Below are 24711 nucleotides of genomic sequence, written 5' to 3'. Positions count from 1 at the left end.
TTCTAGCAGTTCCATCTGGCTGCCTGCTTCTGCCCAGCAGAGAGCCTGCTGTACCTCGGCAGCTCTTGAACAGGGTGGCAGGTGAAAGGAGGCACTTTTCACCTGTTACAGCCTAAAGCATTCTCTTGCTAGACTGAAAAGATGCCGCACAGAAGATCCTTTTAAGCTAAATACATGCTAGTGTTCATAGAAAAGACAGTACTCAACTGTCTGTAATTGTCCAGTCAGCCAAGGAGGCCAGAAGCCCAGCGTCCTGGCCGTGGAAATGCGAAACTCCAGACTCGCTGTGAAGGGTTAACGAGGGACTTTGCGGAGAAGGCCGGTCTGTGGCAGGAGCACAGTCTGCGCTCCGTGCCCTGCGTGTGGGTTAGTTCCTCTTGTGAAAACACCCGTAGTATCCAGGTAACCTCACCTATCAGACCATCAGAGCAGCTGAGTCATGGTGCTGGAAGTTAGTATCCGCCGGGAGAGGTTTCATAGCTGTGGTTATGTCTTCTGCCTGTTAAAATGTCTTTTGAAGAAAGCGTGAGCTGTGCTGAGTTTATAGTCTGTTTATTATAGGTTGCTGCCGGGATGTGAAGGCCTCTCTCTCACGATGATACACACACCTTCGTGTGTGGTTTTCAGTTGTAGAATAAAAGCGTGTAGAAGTGGAAGGAACCGGGGAGGTGCTCTGTTCACACCCTAAGGCCTTGCATGTGACCTGGAACGGTCAGGTGACTTCCTCAAGGTCACACGGTGCTTGGTCAGCCTCAGATGTTTTCTGATAGTCTTAGGATTTGGTGATAAAAATACTAACTTGGATGAGTTCAGGAGGGAGCCCCACGGCCGCCGGCGAGAGAACTCTGCAGCTCCTTCCACCGCGGCTGACATTGAACTATGGAGTTATTTTGGTTGGCTTCGTTGTAAGGTTTAAAGTAGTTTATGTGAAGAGCAGCTGCTTCTATTTTTTCCAAGTCTTGAACTTAACTGGGGGAAGATGTGGAAGAGGTTGGAGGCTATGGTATGGGGTGGTGGTTGTGGGGGGCGCTGCTGCTAATAAGTGAGCAAGTGGGAAAGTTAAAGTTGGGGCCTTACCCATTCCTGGGGCTCCTGGCTGATAACAGGGAGTCACGTTTCAGGGGGGGCAGGCTCTGAAGAAAGCGTGAGTAGGAAGCAGGGTCAAATGCAGATGAGTGCAGTTACTCTTTTAAATATTCCTCAATGGGGAAGTACTTTCTTGTGAAGTATGAATTCCTCGATTTGTACCCGCCTTCATCTGGAAAGGGTTTCAAGTGCTTTAAGTAGGGAGTGTGGGTAAAGGGTGCCCCAAAAGGGACCAGGAAGATACACTGGCAGTCTTCTGTGCTTACCTGGCTCTGCTTGTAACAACCGTGCATGTGAGGCCACCTCTCAGACTGTGAGTTTCCTGAGGGCACAAATCCCATGTCCCACGCAGGTGGTGAGGGTGGAGGCCTTTTCTGAACATGCAGTAAACCACCCCGCCCATTCTCCTCGGCTGCCGAGGGAAGGAAGGGGTGTCACAAGCCCATACCTCACCTTCCCGAGGAGGGGCTGTGGGCACCCAGTGCCTTGGGCACCCAAAGGGCTGGAGCCGGGCCTGTCTCCCCTTGTGCCTTTTTGACTCCTCTGGGCATAGCTCAAGACCAGGAAGTCCCCAGGGGAGGGGAGCCAGTGTGTCCTTGGTCCCTGCAATGCAACTGCCCACGCCTGTGGAGTCAGTAACAAGAGCCACAGAGCCGCGAGGTGCCGCTCACGTCTGTCCCCACCCCAGGCAACCGCAGGCCCCTTCACGCTGCTGGTTCTCCTGAGGAACGGTGTGAAGGAGATGCCCGGCTCTGTTCTGTTGAGAGAAGCACCACACAGGTTCCAGAGGTCTTGAGGGTGCCCTATTGGGACCATGGCTGGAACTCATGATCTCACATCTTTAGGATGCACTCGGGAAAGACTGAAACCGAGGATGTGTTCAGGTGCCCTGGACCGGTCGGAAGGGGGCACGGGGCGTTTGCAGACCCCTGCCCGGTGTCGTGCTTTCTGCCGTGGGTCGTGCTCCTGCCTCTCAGTCTTGTCTTGTTGGTCCTCATTATCCCAGGGTGGCGCTTCCCTAACTTGGGGTGCGCGTCTCTTTGGGAAATAGGTTTAAACAGATGCGGCCATGGATGTGCAGTGGGTGGAATGCAGACCTCACAGGACTTGTAAAGATGCATTTGTTGGAGGCTGACTGCTCGTGTGCGGTTTGTACCCCGGTCTTGTCTGAAGTGGGGTCCTTCCGCAGAAAAACATGACACACCGTGACCTCAGGCCAAGTGCAAGGCCAGTCACCGTGGAGTGGGGATTCGGTAAAGATTTAGTGAAGGTCGAACCCGTGTAACTGGGGAGCACACGGGGGAACCACCTATCTTCCAACATAGGCGAGGCCCCGTCATGGCGCAGGCCAAGGAATCTCAGCCACGGCAGTGAAGGAAGCCATGAGGCTCCGTGACTCGAGGATGGCCGCTGCGGTGCGGGCGCGTTGTGGTTCCCAGCGGACGCTCTCTGGTGGCTGCTGTTGTAGGCAGGGCGGGGCAGTGACCACGTGCTGAAGGCAGGAGCTGGCATTTCACCCACCCTCAGTCCGTGCTGGACCCCGCTGGGCCCCTGGAGAAGAGAAGCTGCCCGTGAGATGGGGGAAGTCTGCTTGGGAACCAGTGGCCCCAAGCCCCACTGCCAGCTCCGGACCCTGTTCTGCTCAGGCCTCTGCTGGCTACTGGTTCCTGTCAAGCCGGCCTTGCTGGGGGGCCGAGGCCCCAGGGAGTCGGGGTATGGGGCAGCTCTGCATGCCACGGTGGACGCTTGGGACAGAGCTCCTAAATGTCAGCCGTAGCAGGGACAGGGGCGGGGCCGGGGGCACGGGCAGCTGTTCTCTTCCACAGTCAGGCCCTGATGGGGACACAGAAGGGCCTTCCGGGGTGGGGAGGGGCAAGGAGCCTCCTGCCCTTCAGCCCTTCTTCGTGGGACCCAGGCAGACACGGGCGGGCTTCGTACTGGGTTAGGCGTTTCATCCCCCGGGAGAGCTTTGCTCTGACCAAATAAACAGAGTAGAGTTACTCGGGGCCACTGGCCAAACTAGAAATATTTTGGATCTAGTGATCTTTTTCTTTGGGTCACTGTTCACCATAGGAGGTTTTGACCTGTATTCCATTTCAGAATAGGAAGAACGGCTTATTTTTCAGAGTGGCAAATAAGGAAAAGAATGAGAGTATCTCAGAGTCTCTGTTTTCAGTGGCCCTCCTGGGAGAAACATTTTTTATAGACACCAGACGTCCTCGCCAGCCCCGCCAACTTTCCATCCCTGGATGGCCGTGGAGTGCCGGGGGTGGCCTCTCCCTCCCGAGCTGGTGTGAGGAGAGACCCGCACTGGCTGGGGTGGGCGCTGGGCAGGTCCCCTCAAGCGTACACTGCCACCCTGGCCCTGTGGCCACCTGTTCTTTGCTCTCGAGGCCCCAGTTCCCTGTGCCCACCAACCGAGCTCTCTTTTGGGCTGTCCTTCTCACATCCCAGACCTCGGAGTCTTCATGACTTGACGGTGGACAGTTGATCTAGGTGGACAATCGATCTAGGTGCGGGTGGCTTGGGGGAAGGTGACTGTCATCAAATAATCACTGAGTCATTAAGCAAATTGCATAATGTGTACATGAAAGCCAGCGGAGAAAATATGTCAGCAGTCCTAGTTAAAGGAAGCTCCTGCCATTAGGATGAGCAAGAAGACTTCGCGTCTCAGGCTTCCTCAGCCTCTTTAGGTGGCATGAGCTCCACAGAGCCTGCTTGGGTTTGAGCAGGTAAAACTCTCCTTCCGTAGAGCTCATGTGCAGAGCCGGGCTTTGATGTCCCTAAGTGCTTTGTAACGCGCTGGTTCTGGGAGTTTTCTGTTTTCAGATGTCCAGCCATTGTGGGCCCTGCTTCGGTAGGGAGCAGGGTGGAGCCAGAGGTTTCTTCTGGGTCCACGTGGAAGCGTGGCTGGGCTGTACCCACACTGCCACTTCTCTTCTGCTCCTTCAAGCTGCCCAGCAGTCACTGTAGGAAAATCCTTGAGGCTTTGTGCTTGGGTGGCTGAAAGCTGACTGACCACAGCCCCGTGGTGCCCTTTGTCCCTTGCTGCCCCCGGGACTAGCTTAAAGCGTAGGCGGGGGTGACTCCGATGTTGGTGCCTGGAATTGATTTCTGGAGCGGTTGGGACATCCAGGGATGCAGTGTGAGAAGCCTTCACTGGTCCTCCTCTCTGCTGCCTTCTCCTGCCTGTCCCAGGGTACACTGCACTGGGAACTGGGGGTAGGCCTGGAGCTTTGGGGCTGGGAGGGAACCTTCCCAGGACATGAGACTGTTGGTCCTGCTAGGAGGCCAGGCACTGCCACTGGTGCCCCTTAGAGAGAAGTACTGAGCGCCGCCTGCTCATCTTCCTCATCTTTGCAGAGGCGCCAGTGTTCTTGAGGTGTCTTAGCCTGGGCTCCCCCCAGAGTCATGCTTCAGAGGTTCTGCATCTACCATCTAGCTCAGGACTTAAGGAATCTCATGTTCCTGAGATTGTGGGATAGGAGAAGCAGCGATGTGACAAATTTTGGATGCAGAAAATCATAAAATCACAAACATTCCAGAGGCAGTAGGGGTGGTTTATCGGCACTCCTTTATCCCTTCAGGCTTTGCCAGAAACTTCTGCCGGCCTCTGGCGCTGAGCCTCAGGCAGGATGCCAGTCTGCAGCTTTGCCGCAGGTCTGTGCAGGTCTCCAGCTAGGCCTAATGGCCTAGGCACGAGGCCATGCTGACATCGTGTGACCCCTGCTCTGCATCTCTGACTCACGTGCCAGCCAGCCCCACTTCTGGGCACCCAGATGAGAAGTCACTGTGGCACTTGAGCGGGAAAGGAGCTGAGCTCAGGCCCACGGACTTGCAGCTGCCTGTTCAGGCACTGGAGGCGCACGGCAGACTCTTGCGACGTCGTCCCAAATCGCGAAGGCAGTGCCAGCCCTGGGAAAGGTGGTTGACTTCTTGGCATTTGTTACCTGTAGCCCAGGCCTTGGACGATGGGTTGAAGTTTAATGTTGTGAAGTGCAAAGGGAAGGCGAGTGCAGAGTTCATGGAAAAGGGAGGACCGCATCCACGAGCTGTGCACGGGGTGGTGTGAACTGAGCGCAGCGTGCCCTGAGCGGCGGCCTGGAGGGAGGGCAGCGATGGAGACAGAGGCTCAGAAGTGCAGTTTGGTGGAGGCGGGGCCGCCCAGCGGGTGAGCTTGACTAGTGGCTGCGTAAGTTTGTGGAGCTGCCTTCTTCAGGCTCGCTCAGAGCAGCTGGCCAGTTTTCAGGAAATTCAAGGAAACTGCATCGTGGGGCCACCTGGGAAGGCAGGAGGAGCATAGTGTCAGGTCAGCTCTGCTCACGTGTCGTTGTCCCTTTGCTGAGCGCCCCCCTTGGCCTCCCGGGCTCCGTTTCCGCCCTGCAGGTTCGAGGTTGGGCAGGATCAGCTCTGATGCTCCTTCCATCCTCAACGTCCTGAGACCCGGGCCTGCCTGTGTTTCTGACGATCGTCCTGCTTCCAGAGGAGGTTCCCATGCATCCTTCGATTTGCTGTGGGCTTCCCCAGATGAGGAATTGGAGGTCAGTCCTGGGAGCCCCACGGCTGACCCATGTCCTTGCCAACCATGTGTCCTGGCATTAGGAAAGGTGTGCCGTGCAGCTCCGGGCAGGAGCCACCACGCATCTTGGCATTAGGAAAGGTGCCATGCAGCTCCGGACAGGGGCCAGGCTTTCACTGGCTTTCTGATAACCAATGCGAAACACTTATTAACCTAAGGTTTTTGTTTTCCAAACCAAAAATGTATCCCTTTTAGTGACAACTGGGTAAAAATCCTCATGAAACCAATGATATCATCATTATTAGATGATTCTTTTATTCTTTTGAGCCATTGAAACAAAAATTAGACCATGTTCAGTAGCTGCTGCTTTTCAGCTAGATGGTCCTGTGTTTTGTGTCTCTTTCAGGCTGAGTCTGTGTGTGTGCAAACACTGTCATGTATTGAACCAAGGATTTGACTCATCCTAAGGCCGTTTCAGAAAGTCGCCTTAGTTGACAGTACCTTGTCTCTGAGAGCAGTCGAGGGGCCACGTGCTGCCGCAGAGCTTTAAGGCCAATAGCAGCCACTCTGTCCATGAGAGCCTGCTATGACAGGCACTGTGGTGTGTCACCACCTGCCCTTTACAACACTCACAGTGTTGCTCCCATTTACAGGTGGGGAAACTGAGGGCTGAGCCTGTCACAGTCACAGCTACTGTAGGAGACTGATTCAGAGTTTTTTTTTTTTTTTTTTTTTTTTTTTTTTTTTTTTTTTGAGATGGAGTCTTGCTCTGTTGCCCAGGCTGGAGTGCAGTGGTGTGATCTCGGCTTACTGCACCCTCCGCCTCCCGGGTTCAAGTGATTCTCCTACCTCAGCCTCCCGAGTAGCTGGGATTACAGGCGCTTGCTACCACACCCAGCTAATTTTTGTACTTTTAGTAGAGACAGGGTTTCACTGTGTTGGCCAGGCTGGTCTCGAACTTCTGACCGCAGGTGATCCACCTGCCTCGGCCTCCCAAAGTGCTGGGATTACAGGCATGAGCCACCACACTTGGCTGAGACTGATTCAGACTTTTAAAGTCCGTTTCTCTACACCGGGGGAACTCGTGCGATGCTGAGAGGATGCCTGGACTCCATTGTCTTTGAGTAGGAAAATGTGCAGGAGAAGGCAGCCTGGTGTAGGATGCACAGCCCAGTCTTGCAGAGACCTCAAAAGGCCCTTTTCCCTTCCCTCCCCTGTGAAAAGCAAGGTCGTGCTAAGACAGTCCTTCAGGAGGTACCCGGACAGGGACCTGCTCTCTGCACGCCCACCTGTTGGGGAGGATTCCAGTTACCTGTTCGAGTCAGGCTCTGTCCTGACAGCCTGCTTCCTGTGTGTGTGGAGCTGCACGCTGTCGCATTACACGGACAAAGACCCCCATGGTGGAGTTACGGGTGGGGCAAAAACACACCCTGCAGAGGGTGGGCTGGCCTAGCACCCACTCAGCCTGGCTGTTTGGAGTCTCAACCTGGGATTGCTGATAGCAGGGGCCCCGCATGACCCACTGCCCTCAGAGCTGGCCCCAACACCATGTTGCATTTGGTTACCCAGGTTACTTAAATGTCTTTCGAGAAAGTAAGTTGGAATCAAATCTGGGCTTGAATGCTCCTTTGTTCCCTTTTATTCCAACAATCATCTTAAAACTTCTCCTTTTAGTTAAGTCCATTTTCCACCTATTCCTGTTTGCTGTGGGTGGCTTATCTGTTGCCAGGCGCCTGGCCATCAGGGATCCAGGAGACAGAGTCGCAGTCCCGCCCTCACGAGCCGGTGACCCCGTGACAGGGTGGGCAGGGGGCACATGGGGCCCAGAGGATTGGCGCTCATGCCCCGTCTCACTCACGGTGCCCAAGGTGAGTCCTGCTGCTCAGCTCGCAGGGGGCTGGATGTGGAGTGTGACATGGGGCGAGGGGCCGGCGTGGTGCTGGGTGCAAGGAGGTGCCTGGGGAGTCGAACTGTGTGTGGCAAGGCTGGAAGCAGTGCCTGGGCCCGTGCCTGGGCCAGTGCCTCGCTGCCCTGTGGCCGCCGCTGCCTCTGGTTCTTGCTTTAGAACTGCTGTCTTGGCAGCTTTCACTTCTCATGTAGGCGAGTCCCAAGCTAATATTTATTCTCTGAAGTATCTTAACAATGCTAGAGTGCTGAGTGTTTGGGGGGAACTTTATGAATCTTTGAAAGAGTTATTGTTACATTGATAAACTGAGGCACTGTTTACAATAGCCAGATTGGGTTTGGACTTGCAGCCTTTAATTCTGCCGTTAGTTTTTGTTCGCAGATGGAATTGTTTTGGCTGTTCTTGTAAAGACTCCTTTGTCCATGTGGGTTTTGTTTGTTGCCGGCCAGCGCGGGGCATGTGCCAGGGAGGGCGGCCTGGCCGGGGAGGGATGCGCAATGTGGTCAGGTGTTTCCACTGCATGATTGGCAGGCTTCTCGGGAATGCGGAATTGTGTGCTTGAAGCCCCCAGCTTTTTATGAATTGTCGGTTTACAACTGAAGGCATCTCCTTCCAGAGGGAAAGCTGGCCTCCCTCATCAAAGACTTGCAATATATGTGAAAGAGCAAGTGGCAGACGTAAGAATGGGGGTAGAGGACATTGAGGTATGGTCCGCGGGATTGCAGGTGTAAAGGAAAATGACACTCTTAGCCAACTTGCTCCTTCAAACAGTCAGCTAAGAGTCTGTCCTGCGGATGTTACTTTTCAGTAAAGCCAGACTTGTCCTGGCTCCCCTCCAGAACCGTTTCCTTCACCTGGCAGCCATCCTGGGCTTCTGAGTAGGCGGATGGGAGGCGAGGAAAGGCCGCCTGGCACGGTGGGGACAGAGCCAGGGCCCTGGGGCCACAGGGGCTCCCACGAGCATTGGCCCTTCCTTTCCAGGCAGCGTGGGGGAAGGAGGTGAGAGGAGAACCAGCAGAGCCTGGAGGTGGGTCCCGCAGAATGTGGGAGCCGTCACAGAGGTGGGGGTCGTGGGGTGAAGGCTGGAGCTGGAAGGTTTGGAAGCCAGGCCCAGCCGAGCCTGTGGAGAGAAACTGTGCCCACAGGCTAGGGGCCAAGGTGGGGGCTGGGGCTTGGCTTGTCTGGCCTTGAAGGGGACAGAGCAGGCTGAGGTGTGCTGCCCTGGAGGCTGGAGCCCTGGCCCCCAGCAGCCTGGCAGTGAAATGTGCCTGAGAGCAGCAGACACAGAGCCCAGGGCAGAGGATGCCCCCAGCAGGTCTGAGCAGCTCCCGCTGTGTCCTGCAGTGCTGCCCACTCCCTTGCAGGTGCGTCTGTGCCCTGTTGAGACGTTAGCAAGGAGCCCAGCTTCCTCTCTGGTCAGCTGACTGCATTGCATTTTCCTAGCCCACTCACAGTTCCTCTATTTCCTCCACCTGCTCGCCTGTGCTGCCCGTGGGGGCTGTGGTCAGCACTCAGCTGCCGGTGGCTAGTGGGTGGAGGCCTGTCTCTCCTTCGGCCGCCCGCCCCGCCTCCACCGCAGGTGCTCACCCCTGTCCCGCCAGTGTCCTCGTGGGTCGTGCTCACCCCTGTCCCGCCAGTGTCCTTGTGGGTCAGCCGCCCGCCCCACCTCCACCACAGGTGCTCACCCCTGTCCCGCAAGTGTCCTCATGGGTCATGATCACCCCGTCTCACCAGTGTCCTCGTGGGTTTCACAGACCGAGGAGTCCCGGTTGGCTCAGTTGTTGGGTTGTACTGAGATCCCATCGGGGAAACCCACTGTCTTGCGAGTGTGGCCTCAGCCCAGGCTCCCTACATGCTGCGGGAGCTCAGCTCAGCTGCCTGGTGCTGGGGCTGTCAGAGGGTGGGGCTGCTGCTGAGGCAGGTGCAAAAGTGTAAGGGTGTGTCCTGGAACTATTCGCAGATGAGAAGTCTGCTGTATTTAAAACAGTGACTTATAAGCCAGACATGGATATTGGCATGCATCTGTAGTCCCAGCTGCTTGGGAGGCTGAGGTCGGAGGATTGCTTGAGCCCAGGAGTTTGAGGTCACCAGTGAGCTATGATTGCGCCACTGCATTCCAGCCTGGAGCGCATGGTGAGACCTTATCTCTTAAAAAAAATTTTTTTTCACTTTGGGAGACTGAGGCAGGCAGATCACGAGGTCAGGAGATCGAGACCATCCTGGCTAACACGGTGAAACCCCGTCTCTACGAAAAAAATACAAAAAAATTAGCCGAGCGTGGTGGCGGGCGCCTGTAGTCCCAGCTACTCTGGGGGCTGAGGTAGGAGAATGGCGTGAACCCGGGAGGCGGAGCTTGCTGTGAGCCGAGATCGCGCCACTGCACTCCAGCCTGGGTGACAGAGCGAGACTCCATCTCAAAAAAAAAAAAAAAAAAAAAAAAAATTTTAAAGATAACACAATTTAAAGAATTTTTTTTTAAAGTAAAAGGATTGACTTTTTAGTGAGCTAACAGTAAAATCTAAAACATCTAAAATACGTGAATCATGTTGATTTTAGCACATGTGGTGTCTGTGATAAGCTTTCAGGTCTCACTATCATTTGGAGTTCGCATAAAGTAAGTACAGTTTATTCATGAATTTGAGGACTTCATTGTGACCAGAGTAGCTTGGCTTAATTATTTTTCTAGGTTTAAACACTGTTGTGTGTCAGTTTCATGAACCTTTGTCCAGCGCTTAGCAAGGTTTTAATATTCGGGTAGGGATCAGTTGACATTTCTGAAACTGGTCTTGTTGGTAGCCCACGATGGTCCTTTTATTCCGGTCCTTGCCGGACCCGGACCTGCCTCGTGTTCCCAGATGAGGAGGATTCTGATGAAGTTCGCCAGTATCATAGGATGCGGACAAAACGATGTCTGTCCACATGTGGCCGGCGTGTGTGGCTTTGCATTGCCCATTGCCATCGTGGCGCACCCATCTGTAGAGGGCGGCGCGGGCTCCTCACCCCTTTGCTGGGCATCCTTCAGAGCCTGGCTCGCAGGTGTCCAAGGGCTCTGCCTGCCTTCCCTTGCTGCTGGGAACTTGCTGGAGGCGACGTCCTGTGCTGGCTTGCAGGCAGCCATCCGATCCTGGAGGGCAGTGCTTAGGCCAGAGGGACGTCAGCACCTAGGAATTAATGAGTTGGAAAGGTGCCCGTGATGTCTTCAGCTGAGGAGCCCACGTGAGGTGTTTGGCCTTGGGAGTCCAGCGCTGTCTGAGCCTCAGGCAGGGAGGATGCTGTAAACTACCCAGACAAGAAGTAGAGCTTCTGAGCCCGCGTGGGCCTGTAGCAGGCCACGTCCTGTGGTCTCTTTCAGCCTGGAAAGAAGGGAAAAGGGCAGTCGACTCCTTTCTCCCTGGTGGGCTCAGTGCCTTGTAGTCAGGGCTGACTCATGGATACCTGTGACTGCAGTGCTGTGCAGAGGCATGGGCGACACGGGGGCAGAGTCCGAGTGAGGTCCCCGCCAAGGATCCTGGAGGAATGAATAGCACCTAGGTTCCGAGAACATTTGGGGGGAACCTGCTGTTTTCCTGGGTGGGGTTATGGACCTGCCACTTTCATGCTGATGCCAGATTGGGGAAGGCTTCTAAAGTATTTCTGTACCAAATAGCTGGGCCCGCCAGCACCTCAGCGCAGTAGCTTTTCAGACTCACTCTCCCTACTGAGCTCCAGGAGCTGCTCCCATTGCAAACCTCTGTTGGAAGCTCCAGGCCGTTTGAGATTCAGTAAGTCATCTTAAAACACTCCTGAATGTCGTATCACGTATCCAGACTTCTGTGATGTTGGACAGGGAACCAGAAAATCTGTTTTTGAAGTTAATTTATTGTTTGTTTTAATTAAAAGTAAATTTGGCCAGGCAAGGTGGCTCACACTTGTAATCCCAGCAATTTGGGAGGCTGAGGAGGGAGGATCACTTAAGCCCAGGAGTTCAAGACCAGCCTGGGCAGCATAGTGAGATCCCATCTCAAAAAATCAGCTAGGTATGGTGGCACATACCTGTAGTCCTAGCTTCTTGGGAGACTGAGGTGGGAGGATTGCCTGAGCCCAGAAGGTGGAGGCTACAGTGAGCCGTGATTGAGCCACTGCACTCCAGCCTGGGTGACAGAGTAAGACCCCGTCTCAAAAAAAAAAAAAAAAGTAAAGTTTAGGTCCTATAGAAGCAGAAAGACTCTGAAACGTGCATAAATAACACCTTTTTGTCTACATCCGTACCTTTCTAAAGAACACAGTGTAATCATAATGTAGTTTTAACCTGCTTAAACTTAGTAGTGGGTAAGTATATTTGCATGTCAACAAATTGTCATTCATCATGATTTTGTATGTGGATATGCCATGCTTTATTTTACCAATCTTTTTTTGGACATTTAAGGTTTCTTAGTGGTGTAATAAGCATTGCTCTGTGGTGTTTTATGTTTTGTTTTGTTTTGTTTTGAGACAGGGGCCTCACTATATTGCCCAGGCTGGAGCACGCAACCTATTCACAGGTGGAGTCGTGGTTCAGTGCAGCCCTGAATTCCAGGGCTCAGGCGATCCTCCTGCTTTAGCCTACCGAATAGCTGGGACCACGGGAGCATGCCACCAAGCCTGGCTTCCTGTGGCTTTGTTTTCTTATGATAAGTTCTAAACGGTAAAATTTTGGGATCAAAAGTTGTGCACATTTTAAGGTTTTTGATATGTATTAACCAAGACTCTAGTTTTGAAGAAGTCATTTTTGTTGACTACGGGACTGTCCCAATTAATTCCCTAGGTGATATTGTTCATCTTGAACGCAGCTACTGTCCATAATCCCAAGAAAATGCTTGGTTCTGAACAGCTGACTTTTCCAGATAAACGAGGGGCTGCTCACTGAACTATAGAATGACTTTCCTCGTCACAGAAAATGGGGGACCATGAGGTTATGGGATGACTCCTCTCTCGTAGAGGAGGGGAGATGTTTCGTGGGTTTTTAGTCGAACTGATATGGTTGGGGGAATTCAGAGCTGGCTCCCGCCGGCACCACCCCCTGTAGACTTGTCCAGCCACTTCCCTGCATGGAGACAGGAGAGCACGAAGAGGAAGTGGCCATTCTCCCCTCTCCTCTGTCTCCCATCCGCAGTGGCCCTCTGAACCGGAATGCCCCTGGGGCCCCCTTTTCCTTGTGGTGAACCCCTGTTGTGAGTTTACACATGGGGTCCACGAGAAAGTAGAAGGGTTTTGCAAAGGGCCACAGAGCATCATGAGATACTAACCCTGTTAAAAGTGTCACCTTTAACCCATGTTTTTAGTGGCTCAGCCATGCCATGCCATCCAGTAAGTAGTAGAGGTGACCCATTCTGTCCCTCGAGATGGCTGACCTTCAGCCTTAGTTTCAGGCGGAGCCCCTGGTATTGAGGAGAGTGAAGGGGAGAGGGTCCCATGGTGGTTTTGTTGTTTTCTTGGTCTTAGAAAGTAGGAATAAATCTAGCCCCAGGCCAAGGCCATATGTAAGTTTTGGTCATTCACCCACACTTCACTTTTTTTTTTTTTTTTTTTTTGAGACTGAGTTTCTCTCTTGTCACCCAGGTTGGAGTGCAATGGCACGATCTCGGCTCACTGCAACCTCCGCCTGCCGGGTTCAAGCGATTCTCCTGCCTCAGCCTCCCGAGTACCTGGGATTACAGGTGTCTGTCACCACGCCCAGCTTATTTTTGTATTTTTAACAGAGACTGGGTTTTACCATGTTGGCCAGGCTGGTCTTGAACTCCTGATCTCGGGTGATCCACCCACCTCGGCCTGCCAAAGTGCTGGGATTACAGGCGTGAGCTACCACACCTGGCCCAAACTTTACATTTTGTTTGTTTGTTTGTTTGAGACTGAGTCTCGCTCTGTTGCCCGGGCTGGAATGCAGTGGCGTGATCTCGGCTCACTGTAAACTCCGCCTCCCAGGTTCATGCCATTCTCCTGCTTCAGCCTCCAGAGTAGCTGGGACTACAGGCGCCTGCCACCACGCCCGGCTAATTTTTTGTATTTTTAGTAGAGATGGGGTTTCACTTTGTTAGCCAGGATAGTCTCAATCTCCCTACCTCATGATCCGCCCACCTCAGCCTCCCAAAGTGCTGGGATTACAGGTGTGAGCCACCACGCCTGGCCCAAACTTTACATTTTATACAGACGAGCTTTGACATTAACATTGCTGAAATATCCGTCATACTTCCCTTCAAACACACGGACATCATGTGTCCTGAGTGCGCAGCATAATTGAAAGAGCTCCGTGCCATTGGACAGTTAGCCATTTCCATTTTTCACTTTTGTGTCACGACGTTCACTATGTTCTTTTCTGCTTGAGGTTAAGTTCAGGACCTGGAAACCACTTTGATTTGACTTGAGTTTACATGGAAGTACCATCAAAAGGTCTAATTCCATCTTGGCAGTCATTAGTGGTATTCCTCAATTGTGCCCTGTCTGTGAGGTCAGTTCTTGATTATATGTGTGTGATGTGAGGGTTTCTGCTTCCATGTTTGGATACCATTTAGCTGCTTTGCATGCTGTCAGGAACACGCGACCTGCCTCTCCCACGCTGCGGGTGACAGGCTGAGTTTATTTGTACCTGGGTTTGCTCCTAAAGTAACCGAGACTCAGAGGAGGCCTAGTTTATCCTAGGACTTATGGGCATTTCAGGTTGATAACTGGCGCTTGATTTTCCTGAATTCCCAGCTGAGATTTGAGCGGATGCACAGGCTAGAAGCATGCCGCCGTTTCCATGGCAGCCAAAGCGTCCTTCAGACCCTGGCACACACACACCAGGTCAGTGCTTGAGCGTTTGGAAAGAAGGGCACACCCCTCATTGCCTCTTAATTAAAAATGCAAAAACCTACTCAGCTGATCGTGCAAATCAAGGAGACTATATACAGGTAAGAAGGGAGATGAGCAAAACATTGTATGTTCTAACAGAAGCTCAGTGGTGCAGAGAGTGTTTTCTTTTGGGGGCAGCGTGTCCTTGTTTTCATGTGATTTCCTCTTAAATGAGCTTTTCTCGCGTGTTTGCTACGTGTGGGACACTGCATGTTCTTCCTGTTGATATTTAGGGAACAGTTTGTTTTAGTAGAAGATGAAGAGGGATTCTGCTTAAAAAGGTGTCTTATTTCAAATCCTAACACCTTAACCCTTAAATTTTAGAAAGTGGAGTAATAAATGCTTTGATTCGATGCAGTATTGAGTATTTACTATCATGTAAATTGTCACTAGCCTTTGCCTGTTTCAATACACTGTTGGGTTTACTTTCTGTCTGGTGTTGGGGAGGGAAGGGGGAGAGCTTGGGGTCCTGTTGGAACTCGGCTCCAGGCAGCGCTGGCGGGGAGGCTGTTTGACCGGTGTGCCTAGGACAGCACCACTGAGGGGCAGCAGGCAGAGGGTATAGCAGGAGTAGGGGGGGTGAGGGCCTAAGGCTTGCAGGTGCCATGTGGCAAGGGCCCTCTGGTTGGGCTGAGCTGGCAGGCTCTCTGGAAGGGTTTGGGGAGCCAGGCGGGACTCCGTGAGGTGAGGAATGGCTGGTCTGACTTGGTGTTGTAAGGTACCACCCTGTTCACAGTATTGAGAGCGGGTACTGTGGGTAAGGATGGAAGCCGTGAAACCAGTCACCACCCTCCCGTGGTAGCCTGGGCAGAAGATGCACTGGCACGGAAGTGGAGGAGAAGGTGGGAGGGGAGGTTCTGGGTGCCCTGGGAGGCAGAGCCTGGTCTGCGAGATCAGCCGTAGCGCATGAGCTGGTGAACACATCACACACCACTTCCTGTTCAGATTTTGGCTTTAGTGTATTTTGGGGACTGTCCTGACCTGCGTCAGCAGGCTTCATAATCATGCTTCTAAACTGAATTTCTCTGATTAGAATATGGCAACCAAGGAGACTGCATTTCCTGTCTTTATATAGTTTTGAAGATCAGGAAGATCAATGAAAATGAAAATTTTTGAAAGAGACACTTTCAGCTCAGCCTGCCTGTGTGTTGTGTGCACACGTGTGTGAATGCATGTGTGTACGCAGGTGTGTGTTGCATGCACACGTGTGTGAATGCATGTGTGTGTACACAGGTGTGTGTTGCATGCACACGTGTGTGAGTGCATGTGTGTGTACGCAGGTGTGTGTTGCACACCCGGTGTGAATGTATGTGTGTGAGTGCATGTGAGTGCACGCGTGTGTGTGCAGGTGTGCGTTGCACACGTGTGTGAGCACATGTATGTGTACGCAGGTGTGTTGCATGCACGTGTGTGAGTGCATGTGTGTGTACACAGGTGTGTGTTGCGTGCACACGTGTGTGTGTTGTGTGCACACTTGTGTATATACACTCAATGCCTGTCCTGTGCTGTGTCGGTGCTGGGGTGGTGTCAGGAAGAGTGTTGGTGGACTGCGGACTTCCCCCGACACACGACCATATCAGTGAGAGTGGCTCTCCCCTGCCAGTTGTTTGGGGGATAGAACGGTGTCTGGTGGAGAAGAGCTGAGCTTCCCTGGCCCCTTCTGAAATGGGGTCAGGAAGGGGATCAGGAGGGGGACTACCCTGATGCCTGCTGCCTGCTCCCATTTGATCCACCCACACAGCCTCTCGAGATAGGGGCTGGCACCCCGTTGTCCAGCTGTGGGTGGCCTTTCTGAATGACGTGGTTCTTGGGCATCTGATCCAGTCGCCAGCCATGTGCCCTGCCCCACAGGCCCTGGGAGTTCCTGGTAGGATCCCACAGCTGTTGGCAAGTCTGAGGTTTGCCTTTGCAGATGGAAAAATGGCTTCCAGAATTGAGTGTGGTGCCAGCCAGGAGAGCCCAGGAGCTGTGAGGTGATGGTCTAGCCTGTGGTGCAGGGGCCTTGCCACCAGCATCCTACAGTTGGCCTGTGACTTTACCGTCAGGTAGGTCTTCTTCAGGAAGTCTCTGGGCGCTCTTCCAGTAAGCTCAGTTCCCAGTGGATTTCCTAGCCATAATGTGTGGGGTTAGCCCCGTGTGCTGGGCTCCGGAGGCGGGCAAGCGTTCTGGCTCATCAGTAACTGTGAGAACAGCATTGTCGGTGTCAGTCAGAGCCTTTGTGGGAACAGTGCCATTGTGGGTCCTTTACTCTGGCTTGGCGTTAGCACCCAAGGCGCTTCATTTGCTCACTTACAAGTCCTTCTGAGTCCCTGTCTCGCCAGGCCATGCCCTCTGCCTGCCCCTCGGGTCAGGGATCTTGCAGTGGCTGGGGAGACACAAGCACATGACTGACTAGACAGGGAGGTATGAGCTGGTCGAGCTGGTGGTGGGGCCGTGGGGACCCAGAGGAAGTCCACCTGTTGTCATGGAGTCCAGGGAGCCCCCTGGACTGGGGGAAGGGCCCTTTGGTATGTGGAGTTTCCTGCTGAGAAAGCAGGCCGAGCAAAGGGAAATGAGCTTGCACCAGGCCTCCTGGAGGTCTGGGCAAGTCTGCGAGGGTCACACTGGCATTGGACACGGGGCGGAGACTCTGTCACCCTGACTGGAGTGCAGCGGTGTGATCTTGGCTCACTGCAGCCTCCACCTCCTGGCCTCAAGCGGTTCTCCCACCTCAGTCTCCTGAGTAGCTGGGACTACAGGTGTGTGCCCCCACACCTGGCTATTTTTTTTTTTTGTAAAGATAGGGTTTTGCCATGTTGCCCAGGCTGGTCTGGAACTCCTGAGCTCAGGCGATTCTCCCGCCTCAGCCTCCCAAAGTGTTGGGATTACAGGCGTTAGCTACCGCGCCCAGCCTTTTTTTTTTTTTTTTTTTAATTATTTATGTAGAGATAGGGTCTCGCTGTGTCACCCAGGGTGGTCTTGGACTCCTGGCCCCAAGCAATCCTCCTTCCTCAGCCTCCCAAAGTGCTAGGATTATAGTGGTGAGCCACCGCCCCCTGGTTTTCTTTATTGATGGAGTAAGTATGGGTCGGCCTGGCCCCTCTGCACTTGGGGATTTATTTCTTTTAAAGACCATCTGGGTGCCTGCGCTGTGTGTGCACTGGACCCAGAGGTAGTCCAAGTGCACTGTGCCCTCCAGATCTGTGGGGCAGGAGGCAAGGTCTGCAAGCAGGCATGAGAAGGGCAGGGCAGGGGTCTGGAGGAGGCAGGAGGAGACTTCAGGTCACTGTCCGGAGCTTGGGCCAGGCCGCCCCGTATGGTCAGCAGAGAAGTGCGGGGAAAGACATGCTGGGGCCATGCACACTAGGCTGCCTCTGCTGTGGGGATGCCAGCCATAGACATGCTGTAGCCATACGGTGTCCACTCACTCCCGGGGGCCCTTCCAGATTTTCCTCGATTCAGTTTCTTTTCATACTTAGGGTATTTCACAAACACACACATACACATACACATGCACAGATGTACAGACACATATAGATCCAGAGATGCAGAGACAGACACACATGGACACAGACACACATACACATAGCCACACAGACCTAACACACACAGACACACAGAGGCAGATACACAGACACCCCCACACATCCCCCACACAGACACAGACATTGACACACAGACACACCCACACACACAGACACGTAGGCAGACATTGACACACACACACGACACAGGCAGACATCGACACACACACACACACACACACCTGGCCTCTGCCCACTCCCCTCTGCCGCTGCAGGTTCACAGCAAGCTCTAATCGAAAGGAGAGCAGAGAAGAAGGATGGATGTGTGGTCTGCTGTGCGTCCTTTTTGGTTTCTGAAGTGCCCTGACTTGTGGCACAAAACGCACAAAGAGGGTTATCAGAAGACTTAAGGCACAATTAAGCTTTAGATCATTCATCTCTAAAATGCTGGAGTGTTGTTCTAACTGGGACACTCTGAGGGTAAAAAGGGGGACATAGTAGCTGCCCCGCCAGGGTGACAGCGCAGCCTGGAGCTGTCCGGTGAAGCGGAGCTCGTGGCGCCCCCTATGCAGTGTATGACTCAGGAGTGGCTGCGGTGCAGACTCTTGGTCTCTGATCCAGTGGGTCTGGGGTGGAGCCCCAGAACCTGCAGTTTAGGGAAGCCCCTTCACACTGGTCCACGTGAGGCGCTGAGTGTTTGGAGGTTGCCAGGATGTCACATGCCTCTTTGAAACTGGTGTGAACTTTGTATTTCTTTAGCCCACGTGTCTGGGACTGCAGGCTCATTGTATGATGAGAGGCAGCCAAGCTGGGTGTCTCCAGGTGATGCATAGCACACCTGGAGATGGGCGCCTCCACGATTGGACACTTTCAGGTGTAAGCAGGTGGCACAGAAAGCTTCCCCAAGTACGCGGCGGTCAGCATCAATGCCCCTTAATTCCTTTCTCATGAAGAGCTTTGGTTTCTTCCTAACACTGGACAACCAGGGATTATCAGGAGTTTTTGATTGCCTTATTTATTTATGTAAATACAAGGACACAACATGGAAAATCAACAGACTTTACTTTCTAGAGCAGTTTTAGGTTCACAACAAAATTGAGAGGAAGATAACAGATTTCCCATGTGCCCCTGCCCCCATTCCCAGCCTCCCCTAGTGTCCATGTCGCCGGCCAGAGTGGGACATTGATTACGGTGGATGAGCCTGCAGTGGCACATCTCTGTCACCCCAGTGCAGAGGTCATGTCAGGGTCTCCACTCTGGGCGCTGTAGCTCCAGTAGATTGGCAAATGCATAGTGACATGTGTCTGCCATTAGAGTGCCATACAGAGTAGTTCCACTGCCCTGACACCCTCCTCAGCCTCTCTTCCTCCCCAGGCCCTGGTCACCGCCGCTCCTTTTACTGTGTCCTTAATTTTGCCTCTTCCAGAAAGTCATCTAGTTGGAATCACGCAGTTGGTAGCCATTTTAGAGTAGCTTCTTTCACTTAGAAATACTCATTTAAGGTATCTTTTCATGCATGGCGTCAGAGCTCATTTCCATTTAGCAGTGAGTGACATTCCATCATCTGGATGTTCCACGGTTTATTCAGTCACCTACACAAGGACATCTTGGTTGCTTCCAAGTTTTGGCGATGACGAATAAAGCGGCTCTCACATCTGAGCACAGGTTTTTGTGTGGACATAAGTTCTCGGCTCTGGTAAATACCAAGGAACTTGGTTGCTGGGTGGCATGGTTGAAAGTATGTTTGGTTTTGTGAAAAATGGGCAAACCGTCTTTCGAAGTGGTTGCTGCATTTTGCATTTCTGCCAGCCGTGAATGAGCGTTCCTGCTGCCCCACATCTTCGCCTGCTTTTGGTGTTGTCCGTGCCCTAAGCTTTGGCCATTCTCATAGGTGTGCGGTGGCACCACAGCTGTAACCCCTTGAGGACCTCGAGTGTGGAGTGTCTTTCCATATGCTCATTTGCTGTCTGTGTATCATCTTTGGTGAGGTGTCTTCAGACTTTTTGCCATCTTTTCCCCCACATAGCAAAAGATCATTTATTGGCTCTTGTTCTTCCAGCTCTTCGCTTTGAAATTGAGCATACGCTACTCTTTCAGCCTCAAAATCCAACACATCATGTTCATCATACTTTCTATAATGAGAATCCATCTCACACAGTGTAAAGCTACTGCCTTGCCTCAAAAATGCAATTCCCCGGCACTGTCCGGCATCATCAAGTAGTCACAACATTCTTGCCCGCACAGGGCTTCTAGGAACTCTGCAGGCACGCATGTGCACAGCCGCACGCTCGCAGGTGAGCCTGCCTCCCTCCCTCCGTGTCTCCACTCAAGTGCAGGAGCCTGGACTGTCGCACTGTGTAGCCACGCAGGCCCCACAGGACACGGCAGCAGGTGGTCTGCAGGCTTCCCAGAGCTGCCGCCCTGGCATCATTCCTGAAGGACAGCAGTGAAGCTGCTGAGGCCAAGGGAAGGCCAGAGTCCAAGGAAGGCAGTGGAAGTGTCACGAAAGTCTCCTGGCTTGTGGTGAATGCAGCACTCGCTTTATGCGCACGCAGATCTGGCCGTTCACAGGCAGGTCACCTGCCCCGTCCTGCCAGCCCCCGCAGTTAAGGGGCCCACCCACCGCTGTCCTGGGGCTCCCTTGCTGTGTCGTGCTGCTTGACTACGTGCCTACTCCGAGTCCAGTATAGCTCAAGACAGCTTGCCGGGCCAGGGTACCATGGATTGTTAGAAAATTAATACTTCATTTCCTCATTTCCAGTATCTTAATGGTAGAGTGATGGTGGACATTTGTGGGAATCAGGCACTTCAACATCTGGGCCCTCTTGTTAGGTCTGTTTTGGAAATTTCCGCCCTTCCAGCACACATTGCTTGCAGTCTGTGCCACTCTGAATGCCCCACACTTCCTGCCCGGCCAGGCATGCGCTGAATACCCGCGGGGAGGAACTTGTAGAGGCGCTCATTTTCTTTTCGTTGAGTTTTAAGGACTCTTTGTATATTTTGGATGCCAGTCTTTTATCAGATATGTCTTTTGCAAATACTTTCACCCCGTTTGTGGCTTGTCGTCTTCTTCTCTTGACACACACTCGTTTCATGTTGGGTCAGTGGGATTTCTCACATGCTTTTCAGGAAATAGCCTCAGACACAGAATTGCCAATGCTGCTGTTAGCGTTCCTCTCCGTGGCCATCTGGAGAGGCAGGAAGACACGTGCCGGCTGTGACCGGGGGAATTGCATTGGTAAAGATTGAACGGGGCCATCTGAGGCTGATGGTAGTAGTGGGTTTGTCTGACTGTGGATGCCCCTGCTCATGCCTGTTTCTGGGTCGTGGGTGCAGAAAACACACAGCCGTTCCCGTGAGCCAGCCCTCATCAGCATGTGCCGCCCACAAGCGGTGCCCGCAGCCCATGGCGTCAGGCCCATGCGTGCGTGTACATGCGCTTCGTGTGTAGGGTCTGTGAAAGGAGCAGCACACGTTTGTGGTCACCGTGCGGACGCGTGTTGTCTGGACTCGCTAGACCACTTGCCAGGAAGCGTGGCCCACGGAATTCTCCTGTCGCTGTTGAACGCTGGGACTGTGCTGTAGATCTGAAAGTTTCACCCAAGTTTGAGGTGTGTGTCAGCAGCAACTCTCCAGTTACCTTTTTGGTGAAATTTAAGTTTACAGCCAGCTTTTCCACTCAGCAAATTGTAGGAAGTCATGTGTTTTGGCATCAGTTACCCTTAAATTAGAAACAGGACAATAGAGGAAGTTGTTGATTGGAACAATTGTAGTTTCGCTTGTCTGAGTGCATCTGCGAATCATAACAAAATTGTTGTCACCGAAAGCCCCGACAGTCGCTGGAACAGGTTCTAAAGGGAAGCTTGCTTTTCCGTGCTAGGGAAAGTCGGCCCGAAAAGTTTCACTGTTCTTTTGAATATAAGATACTAGAACAGGTCACAACTTAACTTTTGAGCTTCTCCGCATTTTAAGCAGCTGAGGCGGTGGCAGCTCTCAGGGGTACAGGATTGCCTGTGCTGGGGGAAGGAGGGGCGTGACCTCCCTTAAATGGGTTCAGTGTGATGTCATGCCTCAGTAGGGCGTTTTCAGCTGTGTACTAGAGAAGAATCATTTTCCTGTTCTCAGATAACGCTCTCATGCTTATATAAAATAGTTTCCTTATAGAAAACAATTTGCTTGCTCTAAGAAAGTGACCTCACGGCTGTAGTTTGCTGTGCGTTGGACTGGTTTTATGGTATCTGATTGCCCCTGCTCGGTGTGAGAACACGCCCCGTGCTGGCGCCCGGCCCCTCCCTGCACACTCCTCCCTTCTCAGAGCTGCTTTCCTTTCGTTTCTTGTGAGGCCCTAGAGATGAAGTGACTGGGGGAGGCCGTGAAGGGAAGGATTTCAAACTGCCTCAAAGTCTTCGTGTTCAGGAAATATGCACCACATGGCCCCTTGTTCCAGTCCCAGCGAGGGCTGTGGGTGAGGAGGACCAGAGGGCCTCGAGGTGTCCACTGCTGTCTCTCGGGAAATGGACCATCACATCTAAACATGTGTCCATGAACTTTGGAAATACAATCCATGTTTAAGTTGGCAGCCATGCATATTTTGGTAATGGTTTGGTAGACTTGTTAATTTGGTTATATTCTTTTTTTTGTCCATTCTCGCTCAGACAACAAAATAATTGGATTATAAACTGAAAATATAAGAATGAATAGCCTTAATTAGATGGGAAGGGACACAGGGGCCTTTCCAGCATGATAGACGGGTTCCGTCTTGATAGGAATTTGTTGAAACTGTCTGGGTAGTACATTCTCACTGCATGTAAATTATAGGTGACTTCATAAACAACACTTACCAGCTGTCATGATCTAGCCAGTTAGAAAACATAAGGGCAGAGGAAATCCTATTTGCAGTGACCATGACAAAGGTTAATTAGGAGAAAACAACGTGGAAGACCATGGAAGGGCTGCTTTTAGGTTTTCCCTGAAGGCGCCAGGGTGGACTTGGGCAGGTGCAGGAGTGCCGCTGTTCTTGGGGAGAACCACTCAGCAGCCCGAGGGTATTGGCTCCCCCCAGGCTACCTTATAACATTAATGGAATCTCAATAAAAATACCAGCAAAGGTTTTTTCCCAGAGCGAATCAAAGTTCATGTGCTCATAACGTTCTTGGCAGTAAACATGAGAGAATTATTAGGACAGCACTGATGGGGAAGAAGCAGCCACATCAGGATCCTCCCCTCCCCCAGCAGAGGTTGAGATGTCCCGACAGCCTCTCTGCCTCCCGCAGCTAGGTAGACAGGCACACGGGGGGGACAGATTGCAGTCTTGAGAAACAGAGGCAAGTGCACGCCGACATTTGGTGTGTGATAAAAGAGTAGTCTCAGGGCCGGCGGTGACCTCCCAGATCAATCATACCGCGACACCCAGAGGGCCACTGGGAGACGCAAAGTGGCTCCTGACCCACACCACACTCGAGCATATGGATCCGAGGCCTGACACGGACCCACATAGTTTTCCACTGGGAGCTGTCATCTGGCTTGAACATTCAGTAGCCTGTTACGTGGATTTCCTGACCAGGACACGCTCTTGTGTTCTTAAACGTATCAGAATTTGCTGGTGCCCTTCCCATGGGCTGCGGACCCAGGAACCTGTCCTTCAGCCTTGGCCCTTTAACTGAAGAAATACTCACACTGGTTCTTCCGGCACCAACCCGGAGGCCACCAGCTCTCCTTTCAGAGTGGCCAGTGCTGGGGCCGGGTCACCATGGCCTTCCCTGTGTGCTGTCCCCTGCAGTTCCACCCTCTAGATCTTTCGGTATTCATAGCCACTCCTTGACAAGGTGATATGACCCTTAATTAATTTTTTCTTTCTTTCTTTCTTTCTCTTTTTTTCTTTTTGTTTTTATTATTATTATTATTATTGGTTTTTTTTTTGAGACGGAGGCTCACTCTGTCGCCCAGGCTGGAGTACAGTGGCACAGTTTCGGCTCACTGCAACCTCTTCCTCCTGGGTTCAAGCGATTCTCCTGCTTCACCCTCCCCAGTAGCTGAGATGACAGGCACACATCACCATGCCCAGATAATTTTTGTATTTTTTTTTTTTTTTAAGTAGAGACAGGGTTTCACCCTGTTGACCAGGATCGTCTTGATCTCCTGACCTTGTGATCTACCCGCCTCGGCCTCCCAAAGTGCTGGGATTACAGGCGTGCGCCACTGCGCCCGGCCATGACCCTTGATTTTCTAAGTAAACACTTAAACTTTATTTTTAAATTATTTTCTGACTTCCCCTAAAGTGCTTACAGAGTCCCCAGGGCTTTGCAGAAATAAAATGTTTGGAAGCAGCAGCTATATATACCAGGTGGCATCCTGCTGTGAGCTGTTGGGTGTTGTTTTCAAGATACTCACCTTTAAAACTGGGTTAGTCCAATGGGTGCATATCTTTGAGGAAATTAAGGTTGATTAACATGCGGTGATGTTGTAGTAGTTAATTCAGCCTCGTTAAGATTACTGTTTGGACAGTTGCCTCAACTTTGCCTGCTCTTAGAAGTTCGGAAGCTCGCATTGGTGTTAACACCCTAGGTTGATAACATTCCGTGGATAAGTTCATGAAGGTATGATACATTTGGTAGATTTTTGTACTTACTGCTACTTTAAACAAACTCAAGATGTCTAAAGATATTTGTTGTTTTCATCAGTATAGATGCCAGTGAGGTCACCTGTGTAAAATCCGTGTACCATGCCCCTGCCTCTGCCCTGCTTGAGGAAGGGAAGCCAGCTGTGTCCATGCGTAGACTACTTGCGTAACAGGTGACACCCGTGCCATGCTCATGCTGTTTCATGAGGACTTCAGGGACGCATAAGCCGGT

The 24711-nt window shown here is 52.3% G+C and overlaps 1 protein-coding gene across 5 annotated transcripts in view; it reads left to right on the top strand.

The window, feature by feature from the left end:
• Positions 1–24711, top strand: part of SLC45A4 (solute carrier family 45 member 4) — a 97932-nt gene that overhangs the window by 20623 nt on the left and 52598 nt on the right. Inside the window, exon 1 of one of the 5 annotated variants that reach the window (XM_063643587.1) lies at positions 7455–7473. The exons of 3 other annotated variants lie outside the window; for them this stretch is intronic. The gene's annotated coding sequence lies outside the window, so the exon portion shown is untranslated. Of the gene's footprint in view, positions 1–7454; positions 7474–9079; positions 9645–24711 lie in introns of those variants that run through there. One more of the 5 variants, XM_063643586.1, reaches the window with a different exon arrangement.

This window comes from Symphalangus syndactylus, chromosome 7, assembly GCF_028878055.3.
Source record: "Symphalangus syndactylus isolate Jambi chromosome 7, NHGRI_mSymSyn1-v2.1_pri, whole genome shotgun sequence".
In the NCBI taxonomy this organism is placed as follows: domain Eukaryota; kingdom Metazoa; phylum Chordata; class Mammalia; order Primates; family Hylobatidae; genus Symphalangus; species Symphalangus syndactylus.
This window is presented reverse-complemented; position numbering and strand designations above follow the sequence as displayed.